General features: G+C 45.3%; 1 protein-coding gene and 1 long non-coding RNA gene across 4 annotated transcripts in view; one reads left to right on the forward strand and one right to left on the reverse strand.

The window, feature by feature from the left end:
- Positions 1–18844, forward strand: part of LOC138299620 (uncharacterized) — a 121621-nt gene extending 102777 nt beyond the window's left edge. For all 3 annotated transcript variants that reach the window (XR_011204792.1, XR_011204793.1, XR_011204794.1), the window contains one exon: positions 13220–18844. This is a non-coding gene — a long non-coding RNA (uncharacterized lncRNA). The remainder of the gene's footprint in view (positions 1–13219) is intronic.
- Positions 1–21072, reverse strand: part of KANSL1 (KAT8 regulatory NSL complex subunit 1) — an 817615-nt gene that overhangs the window by 737017 nt on the left and 59526 nt on the right. The window lies entirely within an intron of this gene.

Consider the following 21072-nt stretch of genomic DNA (forward strand, 5'->3'; position numbering starts at 1 on the left):
TGTAGAAAAGATACCACACATCTCTTTTGGTTACTCTCGCACAGAGAGGATATAAGGTAGAAAAAGACAAAGGCCCTCATTATGAACTTGCGGGCAATCACCGCCGACCGTCGTGCTAACGGTGAACAAAAGACCACCATTGGCGGTGAACTGCATACCGACCACTGGCGGTACAGACCGCCACAGCCAGCAATGGGACTGAACTAAACATCACACAAGTCACACACACAAAAACACCACCAAAACTCATACATTGCACACCCACCATCACAAGCCGCACACCCACCATCACAAGCCACACACCCAACCACACAACAGCAACCTCACCAACACACCTACAACACACCACACACCACACACCACCCACAACCCACAACCCACACCATGGGACCCCTAAGCACCCCAGGTTCACCGACAGGGAGTTAAGGACCATGGTGGATGAAATACTCAGGGTCGAGTCACACCTATTCAGAGCACAGGTGCAGCAGACACCCTTGGCCAGGAAGATGGAGCTATGGCAGAGGATAGTCAACAAGGTCAACACAGTGGAAACCATCCACACACAAGGGACGACATCAGGAATAGATGGAACAACCTGCGGGGGAAGGTGCGTTCCATGGCATCCATGCACAACATTGCAGTACAGAAGACTGATGGTGGCCCCCCCCCCTTCACCCGAATACACCGACTGGGAGGAGAAGGTCTTGGCTATCCTGCACCTGGAGGGCCTCACTGGAGGACTGGACTCGGGTAACTCAATTATAATACAGTCACCACACCTGTAATGCATGTATCACCCCATCCCGCTCACTACCACCAGGACCCCATCCCCTACCCAGTCCACAACACCCACACACTCATATCCATGTCACCTGCATGCCCACAATCCCCCATACAAATCACCATCCAGCACCCTGTGCAGTCACCAACCCATGCATGTAATCTCAGGAGCATCACAACACCCACAATGCACCATCTCCCCTCAATAAATGCATCAAAGAGAACGAAGGAACCCTGCATGCCACTACATGGGAATTCAAACACCGATTACTGCTGACCAGTGCTGCAATTGACAATTTCCAGGACACCCACATCTCAACTCTCTCACACACAGGCACCACTACCCATGCCACCCGGACGGAGACGTTAAGGAGTGCCAGTCTTCCACCTGAAGACGAATGCCCCACTCAGGAGAGTGCAGATGGATGTCTGGACACAGAAGAAATCTCTGACCCATCCCACACCCTTGGACAGTCACCCTTCAGGACACCATCAACACCGCTACCAACCAGTCAACACAATCAGCTCTGGCCCAACTCCCCCACACCAGTGTCCCCAGGCCACAGACTGGTTGCTGACATGTACAGACACCCGAGTCCCCACCCACCACCACACAGGATGATGAAGGGCCCATTTCAAGTGAGACTGCCAGACTTGTGCAGGGGACACAGGCACAGGGGACTAGGGCCAGTGGGAGGGTATCGGTGGCCCAAGGAGGGATGCTGCTGCCCAGGAGGCCATTGCTGAGGTACTGGGAGCATACCACCGTTCCCAGGACAGGATGGGCCAGATCCTGGCCACCTTGGAGGAGGGATGCTGCTGCCCAGGAGGCTGCAGGTAGCACACAACCGGGAGGCCATTTAGCAATTGAAACAACTCAATGCTACAATGGCCACCATTGCAGGGGTGCTGCAGTGCCAGACAAACATCTAGCCTTAGTCCTCCACCCACCTGCATGGCCCCTCCACTAGCCAGGACACTGCCCTGCCATCTACATCTGCAGCAGCTACAGGACTGGTGGAACTGCCAGAGGACTCACAGAACACCATCACCCCTTCCCCTGCAGCCCAGCTTCACCCTCGCAAATGTGGCCTCAGACCCAGACAACCCACTGAAACACCAGCCAAGACCAAGCCCACTGCCAGGAAGTGACTCTGCCCTAAACTGTCTCCCTTGGGTACCACTGAGTAACCTTGTTGACATGCCACTGCCACTTCACCATCTTCCAATGGCCCTATGGACTGTGCCCCTGTGATACCAACAGCTGTGCAAATGTACCTGAGAATGTTGTTTACCATGTGCCCACTCCCTTCCACTGTCCCATCACTCATGGATGTTTTGACTTGGAATAAATACACTTGTGCATCCTAAAACTCTTTCCTTATTTATTATGAGCAATCAAATGTGATTGTGTGTGCAATAGCCAGCTACCATCATGATGCCGCTTGCATTGCAGAAGGGCGTCTAACTATAGTGTCCGAAGTATGTCACACTGTACATTCCATAGCGTTAACTCACACCTGCCACTTCAGTCATGATTTTGCTTAATCACTGGTAAGGGACACCACAGCACTTACTGCATGAGTCACCCTGAAACAATGCAGTGAAGCCATCAGCATCATAGGAAATGTACCTGAGAGTCACTGGAAGTATAGCCAGATTAGCTGGGTCCTGGAGTTGATGTTTTCGCCTCTTCTTCACCATCACCCTCATCCCTCCTCTGAGGTGGCAGGGCTGGTTGGACAGCATCCTCCTCTTCCAGAAGTGGAAGCAAGTGCAGCAAGCCACCACTATCTTACACACCTTGTCACGGACATAGCACAGGGATCCTCCAGAGAGATGCAGGCAATTAATTCTTGCCTTCAGGAGTCCTAAGGTCTGCTCAATCACCCTTCTAGTTCGACCACGTGCCTCATTATAATGCCTTTCTGAATCTGTCCTGGGATTCCTCACAAGTGTTAGGAGCCATTGCATGTTTGGGTAGCCAGAATCCCCTCCAGAAGTAGGCGAAAGAGGGTTGAAACACACACTATCTACTTGCATACAGGCTGCCTGTCAGCTACGTAACTGATCCAGTGTCATATACACTCACTTATGAGCCAAGCTCTGTCCCTCTGTAGCAGTCTCATCATGTGTGGCTCACTGCTGTTTCACAGGACAAATGAATCATGGACTGATCCTGGGAACCTTGCACTGACATGTGAAATGTACTGATCAGCAGTACACACCAATTGGACATTCATGGAGTGATAGCTTTTACGATTCCGAAACAACTGTTCATTTACTCTAGGGGGCATGAGGGCTATGTGGGTACCATCAATGGCACCTATAACATGGGGGATATTTGCAAAGGCATAGAATCTAGATTTGATGGCGTGAGATCAGCCCTTTGGGGAAACTGGACATAACTTTGCAGGTGTTAAACGAACGCATTCAGGAAATTGGACAGGATGTGGCTGAACACTGGCTGAGATACCCCTGCAGCCATGCCCACTATCACTTGGAATGAGCCTGTGGCCATAAAATGGAGCACAGATAGTACCTGCACAGTTGTAGGTATGGCATGGTGATTTCTATTAGCTGGCTTCAGAACAGGCTCCATTTCTGCACAGACTTGAAGGACTGTAGCTGTATTCAGGCGGTAATTTATGATGATGTGACGTTCCTCCATGGTGGCTAGATCTACCAGGTGTCTGTAAACAGGTGGGGCTCTCCCTTGCCACATGGGTCTGTACCTCTGGGGGGGGAAAGGAAGACACATTGAGTTGGGACATACACTTTAATCACATGGTGACAGAATTCATGTTTTACATGCGACACAAATGTACCGCACACAGACACAAAGAAGGAGGTAATCCTATCAGGCTGTGTGGTAAGGTGTTTCAGTCATAATGGCATCACAGTGTAGACACACTTCCCACCATTCCATTTGGAGGACCAGTACTCATGTCAGTACTCAACGAAGATGAGAGGGAATGGAGCCATGGATGAGGCCCTGGCCAGGTTTTGGAGGTGCGGTGGATGCAAAATGGCAGCCTCCTGCCTTACAGGTTGTGTAGTGTGGAAGTGACTTAATTCCGCTGGCGTTACTCGTCATGGCGGTAGGTGGTGTTCACCGCCGTGCACCTGATCATGGATAACAAGGTTGTCAATGGGGAAGCTGGGCCAAGCATGATCCCCGCAGGCGGTGACAGTGCACACCGCCGCAATATCTACCGCCCTTTTGACATGCTCTTGACGCTTGACTCCTGCACCACGAGAAGGGAAGAACTCCACTGCTTGTGCTGCTGTGTCCTGACTCTAGTCCCTGAGATGGCACATGTTACAGGGGAACGGGCCCCGGCCTTCACCGCGGAGGAGCTGGAGAAGCTGGTGGACGGGGTCCTACCCCTGTATGCCAAGCTGTATGGGCGACCAGAGGAGCAGGTGAGTTGCTATTTGTCCTCCTTAGATGTGTATGAATGTGGAGGATGCCTGTATGCGTTTTTGTTCGCTGTGTGAATGCTCATCTGTAGTGTGTCTGGCGTTTGTGAATGGGGCACCCATACTGACGTCTGTTCCTTTACTCTGTGTCCCATGCAGGTCAGTGCCCATCAGAAGAGTGGACTGTTGCAAGCCATCGCCAAGGAAGTGAGGACCCTGGGGGTCTAAACCGGTGAAGCACCCACTGCAGGAAGCGGTGGGAGGGCCTGAGGCACTGGGCCAGGAAGACCAGAGAGGTCCAGGAGGGGAAGGCCTCCCAACGAGGGATGGGTGCACGCAGGACCCTGACCCCACTAATGCTCGCATTCTGGCAGTGGCCTATCCAGATTTGAAAGGACACTTGAAGGTAGCACACAGCCACTATGATGAGTGTACTTAGGTGCTAAGGGGTGCATGCATAGTAGTGCCAGGCACATAGACAGGTGTGTCTCTGCATTCCTGCCCACCTCCACGTGTCCTAGGTAGTTTTTGCTGGTCTGTAGGCCTGTAGGGGGTCCCCTGTTTGGGCCATTGTATTCAATATAGCCTCATGGACTTGCAGATGTGTTGGCTTGCCATCGTCTCTCATTGGTTCAGTTTACAAAGTGTATCAGAGGAGTGGGGCAAGATGGGAATGTAGTGTACTGTGGGGTCATGCCTACCAGTCAGGGGCACATTCATAACATGTGTTGTGTCTGCTGAGGGTTAGTGCCTGAGCTGGGTGGGAGTGTATGTGTCACAACATGTACATATTTCCTGGAATTGACATACGTCTTTCTTGTTTTGTCCGCCCCCTAACCTCTTGTGTCCTTGTGTACATTAGCATCATCTGGCGAGGGAGCTGAGGCACCGGCGAGTGGGGATGCTGCAGCCCACGGGACCCATGTGGCAGAGTCCACCTACACCAAGGGAACCAGTGGGTTGGAGGGCGAGGGGAGTACCACGGGGGAGTCAACTACCACTGGAGGTAGTGACTCCGATACCTCCTCCGATGGCAGCTCCTTGGTGGTGGCGGGCCCTACTGGGCCCACCCATTCTTTGCCATCTTCCGCCACCCCACATACCATCACCGCCCTCCTAGTAGCTCCCCAACAAGTTGCCCATGCCCACTCACCCAGGAGGGCGGGCGTCTCCTTTGCCCCAGGCACCTCATCCCCTGCCCCAGTCAGCCCTCCTGCCCTCACAGAGGAGGCTAGTGACCTCCTGAGAACTATCTCTGTAGGGCAGACAACCATCATGAATGCCATCCGAAGGCTAGCATCCCAGATGCAGCAATGCATACCTGGAAGGCATTCACACGTGCCATGTCTGGCCTACAGAGATCTTTTCAGGCTCTGGCCTCCTCTTTGACGGCAGCCAATGTCCCTGGTCTTTCCGTCCCCACTCCCACCACCACTACCCTTTCCAACACCCCACACCCTTCACCCATCCCAAGCACACATACAGACACCTATGCACACAGATCTACACACAAGAAGCACAAAGAGAAACACAAGCACCACACTTCCCACCAAAGGCAGGCACACACCCAACATACCAAAACACACACACAACATCCACCTCCCCCACTATGTCAACTCCCCCGCCTCCCTGTCTGTCACCTCACCATGCACACACACATGCACTGCACCCTCAGTCACTGCTCCTGCCCCCATTCTTGCAGTCACAACAGCTAACATCCAGTCAAGCACCACAGACACCACACCTGCACTCACCACGACTACATTCACAGACACTTGCAGCACACTTACCAGACCTGCAGACACCCACACAACATCCATATACACTGGCAACATGTCTTCTCCCACTGTGTCCACCCCACCTCCTCCCAAAACACTAAAACGCTCACACTCATCCACACCACACACATCCACCAAACATAAGCAGACTAAACAGGCACCTGCATCCATGTCCAGCACACCTACACCTCGTACCACCACTCCCTCAACCTCTACTCTCGGGCCTGGCTCCAAAACCCCTCCTACTGGACCTAAGAAGTTTTTCCTCTCCTGTGCTGACCTGTTTGAACACACAGGCCCACCCCGTCTTGTCCCTAAACGTTCCCATGCCCTAGCCCAGTCCACTCCTTCCTCTTCAAAGTCCTCAACAGTCCACCCTCCCATTCATGTGCCCCTTCCCCAGGGAGGAAGAAGCCTGTGTTGCCCACTTTCTCTCTACCACCCCCAGGTCCAGGCCCACTCCTCCTCCTTCCAAGGGCAAGCCCAAACCCTCTCCGCCTCCACCTCCTAAGCCTAAGACCCCCCCCTTCCAATCCTGAGTCCCCACCCCCATGACCCCCTGCCCCTGATGTGCCCGGATGCCCCATAGATGCCCCTTCTCAGTGAAGTTTCCTTTGCCATCATAGGAATCAAGTGTAGCCTATATTTGCCCTTCTGGGATTTGTTCATATGGACTGGCCTATGGTCTTGTTTGTACATTTGTTTTCAATCAAGTTGTAGTAAATGTTAGTGCCTAGCAGTCCTGTTGGCACAATATTAACCCGTTGTGAAGCGTTTCACTGTGGGGATGTGGTGTGCACTGGTACAAGTATTTGTTGGCTTGTGTCTGGTAAGTACATCTTGTTATGGTATGTATGTCTTGGGATGGTGTGAGGGGTTGGAAGTGTGTTGGGGTGTGGGTGGGGTGGGTGGGTGTGTAACTGTGTCCTTTCCTCCCATGTGTACTAGGCTGCGGTACTTACCGTTGTAGTCTTCTTCGTCAGTCACGGTCCTGGAGAAATATGGCAAGGAGAAGCAATGGGATTATTTCTAACTCTTGCTCCATGTCGGTGTCGGCGTGTTCTGTGTGCCTCCGGCGAGTGTTTCCCTTTATATGGGTCGTTTCCGCCAAGCTTTGCGTGGCGGTGGTTCTTGCTCTGGAACTGATGGTGGTGTCCTGTTTCATTATTTGGTGGGCAAGTAGGGAATTTCCGCCGGGCTGAGGATGGCCTCCCCCGCTGTCGGCGGGACAACCAAAATGGTGGTGGGTGGATGGCCCCCAGCCTGTTTCTCATGTGCTTCATTATTTGGAGGTCTGGACCGTCAGCCTGTTGGCAGTAGTTACCGCCACTGAAAGCGATGCAGTGTTTTCCACCATGTTCATAACAACCACCACAGTTCAGTATTGTCAGAAAGAGGTCCACTATTTACAACAATTACTGTCAGCGTTTGGTTGACGAGTAACTCCTGAAAGAGCACCATGTATACGTCAAATGACTGAGCCAGAAACTGTTCAGGGAATGCAGATGTTTCTTGGTCTCTCTCTAACTATGTGAGGAAATGAGTTTTTGATTACTGCACTTTAATACCACCTTTGGTGGCTTCCATTAACCTCTTCGCTGCCAGGCCTTCCCCCCCCCCTCCTCAGGTGCCAGGTCTTTTTTGGCTATTTGGAGCAGTTTTTGTTTAGGCCCTCATAACTTTTTGTCCACATAAGCTATCCACGCCAAATTTGCTTCCTTTTTTTCCAACATCCTAGGGATTCTATAGGTACCCAGAGTGTGTGGGTTCCCCTGGAGGAGACCAAGAAATTAGCCAAAAAATAGCAAAAAATGAGTTTTGTTTTTCAAAAAAATTGGAAAAAAGAGCTGCAGAAGAAGGCTTGTGGTTTCTTCCCTGAAAATGGCCTCAACAAAGGGTTTGCAGTGCTAAAATCACCATCTTCCCAGCTTTCAGGAACAGGCAGAGTTGAATCAGAAAACCACATTTTTCAACACAATTTTGGCATTTTACTGGGACATACCCCATTTTTACTATTTTTGGTGCTTTCAGCCACCTTCCAGTTAGTGACAGGAATGGGGGTGAAACCAATAATGGATCCCGGAAAGCTAAACATTTCTGAAAAGTAGACAAAATTCTGAATTCAGCAAGGGGTCATTTGTGTAGGTCCTACAAGGTTCCCCTACAGACAATAATAGCTAACATAACAAATACTGAAATTGAGATGGAAAAAACAGCCATTTCTCTCCATGTTTTACTCTGTAACTTCTTCCTGCCATGTCAGATTTTCAAAAGCAATATACTGTTACGTCTGCTGGACTCTTCTGGTTGCGGGGATATATAGGGCTGGTAGGTTCATCAAGACACCTAGGTACCCAGAGCCAATAAATGAGCTGCACCTTGCAATGGTTTTTTTTTGTATACCGGATATACAGCAATTTATTTGGTGAAATTTAAAAAGTGACAAAATAGGTATCAAGGAAACCTTTACATTTCCAAAATGGGCACAAGATAGGGTGTTGAGAAGCAGAGGTTATTTGCACATCTATGAATTCCGGGGTCAAATAGACGTCTTTTTTTACACACTGTCTTACATTTGGAAGACAAAAATGTAGAAAAAGACAACGGGCAATAACACTTGTTCTTCTATTCTGTGTTCTCCCAAGTCTCCCGATAAAAATGGTACCTCACTTGCGTGGGTAAGCCTAATGCCCGCAACAGGAAACACAACATGGACACATGGACACATTACATTTTCCCAAAGAAAACTGACCTGTTTTTTGCAAAGTGCCTAGCTGTGGATTTTGGTCTCTAGAGCAGCTGGCGCCTAGGGAAACCTAGCAAACCTATACATTTATGAAAACTAGACACCTAGGGGAATTCAGAATGGGGTGACTTGTGGGGCTCTCACCAGGTTCTGTCACCCAGAATCCTTTGCAAACCTAAAGTTTTGACAAAAAAAACACTTTTTCCTCACATTTCGGCGATAGAAAGTTCTGAAATCTGAGAGGAGCCACATATTTCCTTCCACCCAACATTCTACTAGGTCTCCCGATAAGAAATGGCACCTCAATTGTGTGGGTAGGCCTAGTGCCCGCAACAGGAAGTGCCCCCAAAACACCATGTGGACAGATCAAAATTCTCAAATACAAAACAACCTGTTTTTGCAGGGGGTGCGCACCTGCGTTTTTGGTCCTGGGCTCAGCAGCCATCTACGGTAACCTACCAAACCCAAACATTTCTGAAAATTAGACACCCGAGGAAGTCCAGGCAGGTGTGACTTGCGAGGAACCCCCAGTGTTTTCTTACCCAGTATCCTCACCAAACCTCAAATTTAGCTAAAAAATAAAAAAATAAAAAACTAATTTTTCCCACATTTCTGTGTGGGATCACCGCACTGGCACAAATTTCCTACCACCCAACGTTCTCCTCAGTCTCCCTGTAAACATGATACCTCACTTGTGTAGGTGGGCCAAGTGCCTGTGACAGGGAAGAGCCAAAAACATTTAGGCTGACAAGTGAGGAAGAATTTTTATCGGTATAGATGCAACAATGCTGGGTAGTAGGAATTTTGTGGATTCCTGTAAAATGTAAATTAGCACTTGTATAGCGCACTACTCACCCGTTAGGGTCTCAAGGCACTGTACTCATACCGCTATGGAACCCCTCCTGGCTTTTCCCTGTGAGGCACCCACTCCTGAGCACCCCCAGGGTGAAGCCAGGCATCCAAGCGCTGTTGGGGCCGTTGTGGAGATTAAGCAAGCTATTGCCCAGAGTTGCAGAGTGGGACCCATGAATTAGATTAGGCACCGAGGCGAGAATTATCTGGTCAAGGGGAATTGAGGCCAAGACCTGCTGAAGCGGGACTTGAACCCTGGTCTTGAGCCAGATCTCTGCTTCAGGGTCTGCCGCTCTAACCATTGAGCCACACTTCTCCACTGCCTGCAGATTCCGGAAGGTTCCATCACAAAAATGTGGGAAAAATCTGTGATTTCCAGCAAAGTTAGAGATTTGCAGGGCATTGTGAGTAAGAAAATGGTGCATGGTGCATGTGAAGCCCACCACCCTGGACTCACCCAGGTGTTTAGTTTTCAGATGTGTCTAGGTCTCGTAGATTTTTCTACATGGCAGCATCCCAAAGTCCAAAAAGTGCATCCCTCACCATTCCAAGTGGGACGATTTTGAGAGTTAGATACGCTCTCATGGTCCAAATGTAAAACCAAAACCCCAAATAATCAAATGTCCTCTTGCTTGCTGTTCAGATAAGATTTTTAGTGTGTGTTGGTGGGGGGAGAGAGCTGAAAGACTGCTATCCCCTTCAGTTGGGGTGGGGGCATAACCATGCCCACACTGGTTTGTAGCCAGCACCCCATATTTATTTTTTTTTATTCCCTGGCATATAGTAGGCTTTCTGCCCCCGGGGAGTGGATCGGTGGGCGGAACAAATTTGTCCCCATTTATCTGGGGTGAGGCCATACCCCCACCATCTTTAAAAACAAAAAAAACAACATCTTGCTTGGTCTCTGGTGGGCTTACAAAAATAGGCCGATCTGGCCCGGGAGGGGGAGGGCTGGCCAGAAATGTTCAGCAGTACTGCGCCCCCATGGGAAGTCACCCTTGCCCAAGGGTCTGCCCCCCCCCCCAAAAAAAAACACACACACACCAATCCCTGGTGTCTAGTGGTTTCTGCCCCCAGAGGGGGGCAGAAATGGCCTAAAACAAATTTGACCCCCAGGGGCGCGACCCTTGCCTAAGGGGTCGCTTCCCTTTAATGAAACTGTCATAAAAAAAAAATCTGTGGTGTCTAGTGGTTTCTGCCCCCCTTGGGGGCACATTGGACTAAAACAAATGGCATAAAAAGATGCCCCCTCCCCCCCTCCCCCCCCCCCAGAGGAGCGTCCCTTGCCTAAGGGGTCACTCCCCACATCTAAAAAATAAAGAAAAACAATTACAAAAAATTATCCCTGGTGTCTATCGGCCTAATTACAATAGACCAATCTGGCAGAAAAGGCCTTAAAAAAAATGCCCCCCTGGGAAGCAGCCCTTGCCCAAGGGGTCGCTCCCCTTCTGCCAATTAGAAAAAATAAACAAGCATTCCTGGTGTCTAGCAGGCATTTCTGTAGCCCTATCGCTTCACGATTGGCTTGCAGAAATGCTTAGAGACATGAAAGAAAAGGAAAGGCCTTTCCTTTCCTTTCCTTTCATGCCTCTGCCTGCCCCCACCTCCCGGTTGGATGTATCTCATAGTATTCATACCAGTTTATTAGACATGATACCAGCACGTGGGATATAGGTTCAGCTGAGCTTCCAGCGCAATGGGATGCAACCTCGGATGAGGTCAGCTCACGATCATGTGCTGACGTCATCAGACGTCACAGGTGGGGGTGGGGGGCCAGGGGTGGAATGGGAAATTATCCCCCTTCCATCCTTGCCCTGTGGGCGAGGCTAGCGCTCCCCCCCCCCCCATGAGCCGGTCCAAGGTCGTAACCGTTACGTCCTTGGCGCCGCAGCCAAGGGCGTAACTGTTACGTCCTTGGCTGCGAAGGGGTTAAAACAGGCAAAAAGACAGAAACGATCAGATAACATGGACACCAGAAATGAGGGAGACTTTTCAGAAATTGAAGACTGAGAGAACAAATGCCCCAGTTTTTAGGATTCCTGATTACACCAAGGAATTTTATCTCTTTTGCAATTGCAATAGCCTAGTGACAACAGCTGTCCTTACGCAGAAATATCCCTTAGGACACAAACCCATTGTAAATTTTAGTGGACAGCTGGATTCAGTGAGGACATTATCCTTGTGAGCAAGTTCTAGCCACTGCAGTATTTGCAGTGCAGAAGAGCACCCTCATTGTTATGGGGGAAACTTTGATGCTCCATGGAGAACATGCAGTGTTTGCCACCATTCAGAAGGTTAAAACTACTCTAACTACACAGAGCATCAGGATATGAGGTGATACTGTCACTACCATCTTTGATGGTTGTAAAGTGTCATACTGTGAACGTGGTGACATTCTTTGCTCATCCTATATTAGACTATGAGGATGATGAGCATGACCGTGCAACATATATAGCGAATAAATCTTGTCAAGCAACAGAGGATCCTATTCCAGGTAGTACTATTTTGTTGATGAGATAAGATCGGAAAGCTATGCACCACGTTGCATAAGAGGTGGTTGTATTGCTTGCCGTTAGCACTCTTCTCTATTAGGACCTTAGAACACACCTATCTGTGATCATCACTTGACACCCCATCAAATAGTGACAGGGAGACTTATGAATATGCAAATACCTGCCACCAGAAGGTACAGGGAGAAAGTACAGCTGAAATTATTAATGATGAAATACATGTTTATCGCTCTGAATTAACCAAAGCAGTAAAGTTAATTTCCAAACCGGTAACAAAGGTAAAGGAGAAGCACGCCACTGCTGAGGTCAACCTCCCAGTTGTGCACATAGGCAATACAGTTTTTGTTAGGAATTTTGTTCAAAAATGGAGAGCCAAGGTGCGATGGACCTTTCACCATGACAATGATTACTCCCCACTTTCCTCAATGTAGATGTCAGGATGGCTTGGATTCATTTTATTGGACATTCGATTGAAACATGCATCATGCAAAAAACTGCCAGGGATGTAAATGGAACAAAAGTGGGGAATTAATCTGTGACTATAAAGATACCTCCTCTCCATTTCTGCCTTTGGATAATTATTTGCTTTTGACAATATTTTGAACCAGAAGTTATGTCTTTTTGTTTTCCTTTTCCTTTTTTGTCTCTTATTACTATCACTCCTACTATAGCTTTTTCATAGTAATGTGTATTCTAGTTCTACTTGTTACATCATACAATGGCATAGAGAATTTTCTACATATGATAATGTATCTCATAGTATTCATCCCAGTTTATTAGACATGATAACACTGCAGAATAGATACAAATGGTCTTAGGTTTAGGGTTTTTAGGAGAGATATGCCCGACCACTGAGTGCAGTAGTTAGTTAGTAAATCCTTTACCTCCGGATTTTGTGCGTAGGCCAGGATTTAGAATTACTGAATCAGTTTATGCTCATGATCAATGTCATTGTGATGCTGAATTTTCCTGTAGGGTTATGTCATTATGGAATTGAACTGAATTAGTCAGAATGCACTAAAACAGTGTGCGAATATCTGTGACCACAATGTTGCTCGTTACACTTGGATAGATAGTACAGTAAGTCCTCAGACAATCATGAAATTAACATCTGTTTCTTTATGTTCCAGAGGAAACGCCACCATTAATGTAGGCAGAAATATCAACTGGAGTGCCACAATAAATAACGCCGACATGCAGGTGGGGCACATCCAGCCCCAAGGACTATTATTGGCAGTGTGGAGAACTACTGTATGCTCAATTACCACCACATTTGAATGGCCCATGTACCATGGTCACCTTGCACGCCCCTGTTTAGGTGACTCCTGAAGTCAATTTCTCAATGCTTCATGAACATCCCGTGAGCCATCTAACAACCTTGTTAAATCATCACTGAAGGAGAAGAACTGCAGAGTATTATGGCACTACCACTTGGAATGATGTCCCCAAGACTACCGGTTGATTAATCATGCACAGTTGTTCTTGGAAGTATACTGCCATTTGTTCAGGCAAAGGCAACTGCTCGATGGCTACAGATAACTCAATGGGAATTAGCTCAGTGGGTGTTTTTTTTTTTTGTTTTTTTTTTTAACTACCATCCTGGATGTTGGGACTGTTGGGAGACATCTTGCCAGCTCTTGTGGCTTTGGTATTCAATTATTTTAGCATGTTGTAGAAGGATTACTACAAAGGTGGGAGGAATGTTTCCAGTTAGGACACCAACACAAGTAGTAGATGCTCGGGACATTAAATATCACCTAGTGCAGACCAATGTTTAGATTCATTAGTTGAAATATCAACTAGAGGGGGGGAATGTTGGAGAGGAAATGAAATGTGAAGGAATTACGCAACATCAGTAGCAAACTATATATAATTATACGTGGTTAAAGAGCAGTATAAGCCTAAACTTTGTGTTGATGTCAGAGAGGTGAAGAGTTCACTTGAAAACAGAATGCATGACCAACAAGGTCTTAGTTAAAGAAAAAGCCATGTTTGTGAGTCTATAGGAATTAGTCAGCATCACACAGGCACATAATCGGTTATCTCAATAAATTAAGAACAAGATTGAAGAATGGTAGCAGGATACTGAATTAGCCTAGGTAATACAAAAACTGATTAGAGATCTTAGAAGCAGAGTGATAAAGCACATACACAAATACACATACATTCAAGAGTAGTAACTAGTTTGTTTGATAAGCATTGTTAGAACTGCAATAAAGGATGTCTAAGAAGTAGCCAAAAGGTTAAGGGACACTGGTGATGTGATTTCGCAAAAAGTATACAATTGCTAAACTTAACGATAATTTTTTTTGTATTGTTCAATTTACTATATAATTGGCTGCCTGTGAAGCAGCAAATTGAGACCAGCTGTACCTGTATGGAGATAACTAGTCTCCCTGCCACAATAGTGAAAGGCTGTGTTTTGCCTTGCCAAGAGGAGTTTTTTCATATTTTAAGTTTCCCCGAAACAGTGCACTGCAGAGGAAATTAGCAGCAAGCAAGTAGCTCAATAGAGTGCTATTGAACTGCTTGCTTGCTGCTCTGGCGATCTTCCGGTCACCCTTAAAAAAAAAAAAAAATCTAATAAAAACAGAGAAGCAAAGAAACAAAAGAAGACTTATAAAAAGAAGACATTTTTTATCTGAAGAACTGGCCCACCAGTACCGCACAGAACTTGAGTTATTTTCAGATGGATGTTGGCATGTGATAAGACAAATACTGCCACTCATCGGACAACAGGGAAAATGCCTGAAGTGGGCAGGCTCATTGCCTCATGCTGTGCTATTACAGACGGAAACGGAGCGTAAATTACACTGGAACACACCAAAGGTTAAAGAAGGTTGACTAAAAGACCATTTATGTATGTATTGTTTTATGAATTTACTTGACTAAGAATGCCAGATAGAAAGCTCAAGGTGTTCATGTAACAAAATACATGTCTACTGGCCTACAGTATTATAGTAATCCAACCAAAAAGGCTTATTAGCTGTAACATATGTTTTTTACATTAAGTAAGTCAGATCTACTGCCTAATTCATAACTTTTCAAAACAAAGAGATCTATCAAGCTGGACATAACTTTTCATAGTGAAATAATCAGGCATATGGCCTTGGTGACTGACTTGTCACTATAGCCAATGGAGATCGACTGTACTGAATACTTCCTGCAAGGCAAAACTGCAAGACAAGTATTGTTTTTCACAGGAAGCACACACTTTCTACACACTCAAAAGCTTGAAGAGAAGAGCAACGTGAAGAAGCCTAAATCCACTGTCACTACTGATTCTTAAAGCTCACATTAAGTTAATGACTGCTGTGCTGTCAAGCCAGACATAAAAAGTTTCCCAACATCCTTGTCACAAGGCTGTGGAAATCCTATTGCGTCAAATTTACTAGCCAGTAGACTTTGAATTTTTCTTGAACACTTTATGTATAAGAGCTCAATCAATTGTTTCTGGAGATACACAGGACCTACCACACAATTCAGGCCCCAAAATCCAAGGTGTCTGATCCGGTCTAGATAAAAAATATGCCTGCCATCATGTCATCTGCACAGAACTGTTCTTAAAGTGACATCTCTCTTTCAACAGACACTATTCAAAACAATAAATAGGTTTCTCCGGAAAACTACAGCCGACAGTGGCAAGCATACCCCTTTATTATTACGCATTATATGGAATTGCTAGCAGCCCACCCCTTTCTGTAAAAACCTCAAGTATCACTTTGGAAAGCGCACACTTGCCTTTACGACATGCCGCAAAATGCAATAACTATAAGAGAGCTGACTGTTTGCTTTCTTTCTAAAATGTATCCAAAAATATCGGGAAAAAACAGCCAAATGTTGCAGTCGGTTTGGATACCCCATTGTGCATTTTTTAAACACCTCTAAATTATAATGGATTATACAATTAAAATGTGTTTGGTGCATGTTAGTATTTGAAAGATCAACATAGATTATAACATTTTGGACAGTTTATCTACTTGTAAGCAGTGCATTCTCAGTTATTAATACATTACTTGTTAAATGCCAATGGTTTTAACAAACCAAGAACATGAAGCACAGTGAGATGAAGGGGCTTACCCGTGATGACCCAATGTCTATTGAGAAAATTGAAAATGTCAGACTGAGACCGGAATAGTTACTATTAATATTAGTTTGTTATTTATAGCACATTGTTCAGTTAGCCAGAATGGACTGCCACCATAAACAGAAAAATACTCCCAAGTATACATTAGGTTTATTTAGAGTAACACAATGTAAAATGAATTAACTGTGCAACAGCAAACGTGTTCCCATTACCAAGCCAATTCACAAGGTCCTAACATAAGAGAGAGAGCCAGGGAATAATTAGAACACTGACATACCAATAACTTTGCCATAATCAAAGTCTTACATACTAAAATGCTGGCATTTGGTGTCCTGTGGTGATCAAAAATGTTGGCCAATCAGGGCCCGTACATAAGCATAGCTTCTGCAGAGATTGAGCAATATAGCTGTTGAGGCCTATACCAGCTGTTAAAGGCCCTGTACTCTAGTTATAGGCCCAGGTCGCAGGCAAGGGACTACAAAGAAGGCGAGTGCCTTTAACAACACGTATAACCGTGGCATAAGAGTTGCAAGGCTATTAGAACATTCCACCCAATTACAAAGTGATAAACATGAAGACAAACATTGGAATGTTGGAGATTGGGGCTTATACCAGCCATTATAAGCCTGGAGCTACTCCGCAGTCTTCAATAGAGCTCTCAACATTTCAACATTCTAATATAGCCTTGCAGCCTGACAAAACAGACTATACCGGTCATTAAAGCCCTGCTCCAGGGTTAAAGGGCAACAAGGGAGCAGGCCTTTAATGGCTTATATAGCCCAATATGGGAGTCTATAAGGCTAAGGCTATGAGAACATTCTGCCCTTTGAGGGTAGAACGTCCTAATTACAAAAACAAAGACCTCTCGGTGCTCGAGGGGGATGACATTCCCAAGGCTGTGAAGCCTCTGAATTACAGCTGTTGCTGTGACTGTTCAACTGCAAACAGCCACACGCAGGGCAATGGCTGCTAGTGGTTGAACATTCACAGCAAGAGCTGTGAAAGGGGGCTGAAGTCTGCCCCTGGTTCTCCCATGGCTTGGCTAAATTGCTTTTCCTCATTCAACTGAGCCAGGAGATCCAGGAGCTGAACAGCATTCTCCCTCCCTCCTTCCAAGGTTCAAGTGATTCTGTTAGCTATAGGAGGAGGGAGTGGGAAGGCTCCGGTATGTCCTGCAGCACAGCCTCTGCCTTTCCCTTGCCCACTATATATATATGTGGAGAGGCAGGGGAAAGAGAAAGGCTGAAGATATGGATTAGAACACTGAAATATTGAGAGCAGCGGGCCTATGTCACTTTCTATAGGTCCCTGCTGCTCCATTGACTTCAAAGGAGCTCAACATTCCAATATCCTAATTTATTATCTCAATAAAGAATACACATTAGGCCAAATGGGTTGTTCATACTTCTTCTGTCCATTCTCACATTGTGAACTCTAGTTCTAAGGGCACCCTTTGACTGAAACATATATGTCTCTTCTACCACATCTGTTGCTTTTAGGATTTTGGATGTTTATCATATTACTCCATCTCTGATCTATAGCTACATTCTAATATATTTTTACAAACTATTGTTTATATTACCCATTTCCAAGCTTTCTTTACGTGTGCAGGTATAGGTTTAACTGCACACAGTACTGCAGATGAGTCATGTCCTATAATATGTGTAGTGGTAGGTTCTGCTAAACACATTTATGTTGACCCCCCAACTTATGAACAATTTGACTTGCACTCCACACAACTATGAAACATTGTTTGGTTATTGTATATTATGGCACAAAGTATTTTTCTCAAGAGGAAGAGGTGACAGTAATAATACAACAACAGTTTCATGCAGAAATACAATCAATAATTGCTGGCTAACACTATTTTGAACAGTATGTGCTAGATCCAAGAGACCTTCCTAGCATATGAGCGATCTACAAAACGTATATAACATAGCTACTGAATGTGTATAGTTTTCTTTCTAAAAAAAAAAAAAAAGAAAAATTGCATTTTCTAAGTATTTAAATCCATTGTGTTTCAAAACCTGTGTGCTAATACGTCATAATGGCTTGATAATAAAGCCAGAGAACAGGACATACATTTTCTTGACACACACAATATATTGCAATTCACCTTTTCTTGCAAAAAAATAATTAAATACATATTAATGCCTGCTGATAAATTTTGCCCTTTAATGCCACTTATTTCTAGTAGTCCTTGTTATATTTGGATGATTTCAATTAACTACTACAGGATTTAGAGAGTACCATAATCTGAAACTTGATATACCCTTTGCACTGACTAAACACTGAACCTGTCCTCCTATTAAGTTACGCTGGATTATTGCCCTGTAAGAGCATAAATGAGATATTGAACAAATGTCCTTCATTTTGTTGTGATTTTATGAACCGTGCAACTGTACAAACCCTGTTTTTTGCGGTTAAGACGAGGAGGGTAAAAATCCATGAACTGTTTATTCTTGTCAGCCTCTCCTTGTGTTTCAGAACTAAAGGATTAGGTAGATAAGAAGGGACAATAAGTAGCAGATGTAAAAACCTGCACCGGGCCTCAGCATTGTGAGTATGCATTTGTGCTTTGATAAGATTCCTGTCAATATTTTACTTCAGCTTAACTTGCATAATCTATTATATGCATGCATATCTGACTCAGATATTTCAATGATGTTCAAATGGTATAAGTAGATTGCACCAGCTGTGTCTAGTAGAGTTTACTTTGAAACCTGAACGCTATGTATCTCTCAAGCTTAAGCTTAAATAATATACCTCCCCAACTGTTTGGTTGCTGTCTCTCATTAACAGACAAGCATACCTGATTTGTGCGTGCACAAAGTGGGGGTTCGACCGGAATCCACAAAGTCAATCCAGACCGACCAGAAGGAGCTGTGGTCAAGGGGCCGGTTGGTGAACCGACTGACTTCGAAGTACATACCCACAAAGAGGACTGCATTTCCCATAGTTGCAGTCTGAGGGGGGATCACTGTTATCCCGAGGAACAAGGTTAACTCAGCTGGATCCAAAGAACTCAGAGGCAACAGTAATACAGACCTGGTAAGGAGTACCATGGATGACTAATGATGTGAAATGACATGAGAGAAGTGTAATGATAAATATGGCCATAGGGACAGTACACTGCGTTGTACTTTGTTATGCGCCAGTCCCATAAGCTTTTTAAATGGCTAGTGGTGTAACAGGAAGCATTTGCATGGTGAAAAAGAAGATTCACCATCACAGCATTTTATCTTATAGAAATAGTGAAGAATGGGTAGTTGTAGCAAATTGTATTATGTAAAGAAAAATGATGTAGATGAAGTACAGCCATGTCTAGAAGAAGGAACTCCAGCATGGGAGATGATGACAGTTTTTGCATGTATGGCATGAATATACTGAAAATAATTCCTCATTACAGTTTTCATTGAAGGGCACTTTTGATAATGATAAATAGAATTATCTAAGGGAATGTATGTTTGAAAAAGGAAAGAGGAAAGTGGTGCTGTTACAATTTGATGTGCTGAATAGGTGGGAAAAATAAGCCAGGAAAAAACATATGAAGAAAGTAATGAAGACGGAAAGAGAGAAAGCAAGGGAATATGATAGAAAGGAAAGGGCTGTAAGTGTGCTGAAGAGATGAAGGAACATAATATGAAGGAGAGTAAGACATTTGTGGTATATAAACCAGAACAGATGGCCCCAGGTACTTCTGGAGGACCATATAATTGAACCCATTTTCACTAAAAGAGCGCACCAGCCACCCTATCAAGCGGTCACAGATCAGTTCAGACAAACACAGGGCACATCAGAAGCCTCTGCTTCCAATTTGCCTGCTTTAGAAGAACAGGGAGACCCAATAGAGGATGCCCCTCCTTTTACTTTTCCTCCTTCCAATTTGCTGCATGTTGGAGGGACCTCCTCCAGGTGAAAAATTATTAAGAAGCACCAGAAATTAGAGTTCAAATAAAAATATATGTTCAGAACTGCATGAAACATGGCACTAAGTATTATGTTGATGAGGAGGATAGGAATTTGAACATCTGTGAAAATAGAGTGAAAAACTGTACATTACAAGAAATGGGAAAGTTTATACATCTCCTATGCATTAGTTATAATTCAGTAAGACTTTTTTTTTTTTTTTAAAGGGTCACCCGCTTGATCCGGCACTGCCCAATAAACCCATTATCAGAGACATTTAGCCTGATGGACACTGAATGTAATACTGTGCTTGCCCTATATTTTGAATGGATTGACACGTACCAATCCTTATGTGCCTCTATGATGGCCCCTATGCATGAAGTACCAGGTTTTGAGGCCAGTAACCTCCTTTATAATGTACATGTCCCCTGGACTAGGACAACTCATTGCCTTTTCCAAAGACTATCCCGAGATAAGGGAAAGCCCTGATGAATAGTATAACAGAACGGAAAAGATACTGTGCACAGGCCAGCTAACATTGAATGACACAGACTAAATGTTTTCCTGCATTCTCCCATCTGATATATGGAAGAAGTACAGGAAAGAAAACTTTGAAGATGTTGACTGGAATAAAATGAATGCTACAGAAAATGCCAAGAAAGCTGATGGTGAAGGCAAATTAATTGTTAGTTTGCAAGAAGTAGTGCCCCGTAAGAGACTAGATTGGACAAAATTGAACAACTGCAAACAAGAGAAGGATGAAAATGTAGCAGGTTTCTTGCTGAAAGAATTCTTTCCACGCTTTGGTTTGCACCTGATGATTTCAAGTGACAATGGGGTGCACTTTGTTGATAACTTAATTAAATTGGTCTGCAAGCCAATGGAGAACACCACAAGTTTTACTGTGTGTATCGCCCTGAAGCAGCTGGTGCCACAGAAAGATAAAATGGCACCCTGAAAGCTAAGATAGCTAAAAATATGTGCACA

Source organism: Pleurodeles waltl, chromosome 6 (genome assembly GCF_031143425.1).
Source record: "Pleurodeles waltl isolate 20211129_DDA chromosome 6, aPleWal1.hap1.20221129, whole genome shotgun sequence".
Taxonomy (NCBI): domain Eukaryota; kingdom Metazoa; phylum Chordata; class Amphibia; order Caudata; family Salamandridae; genus Pleurodeles; species Pleurodeles waltl.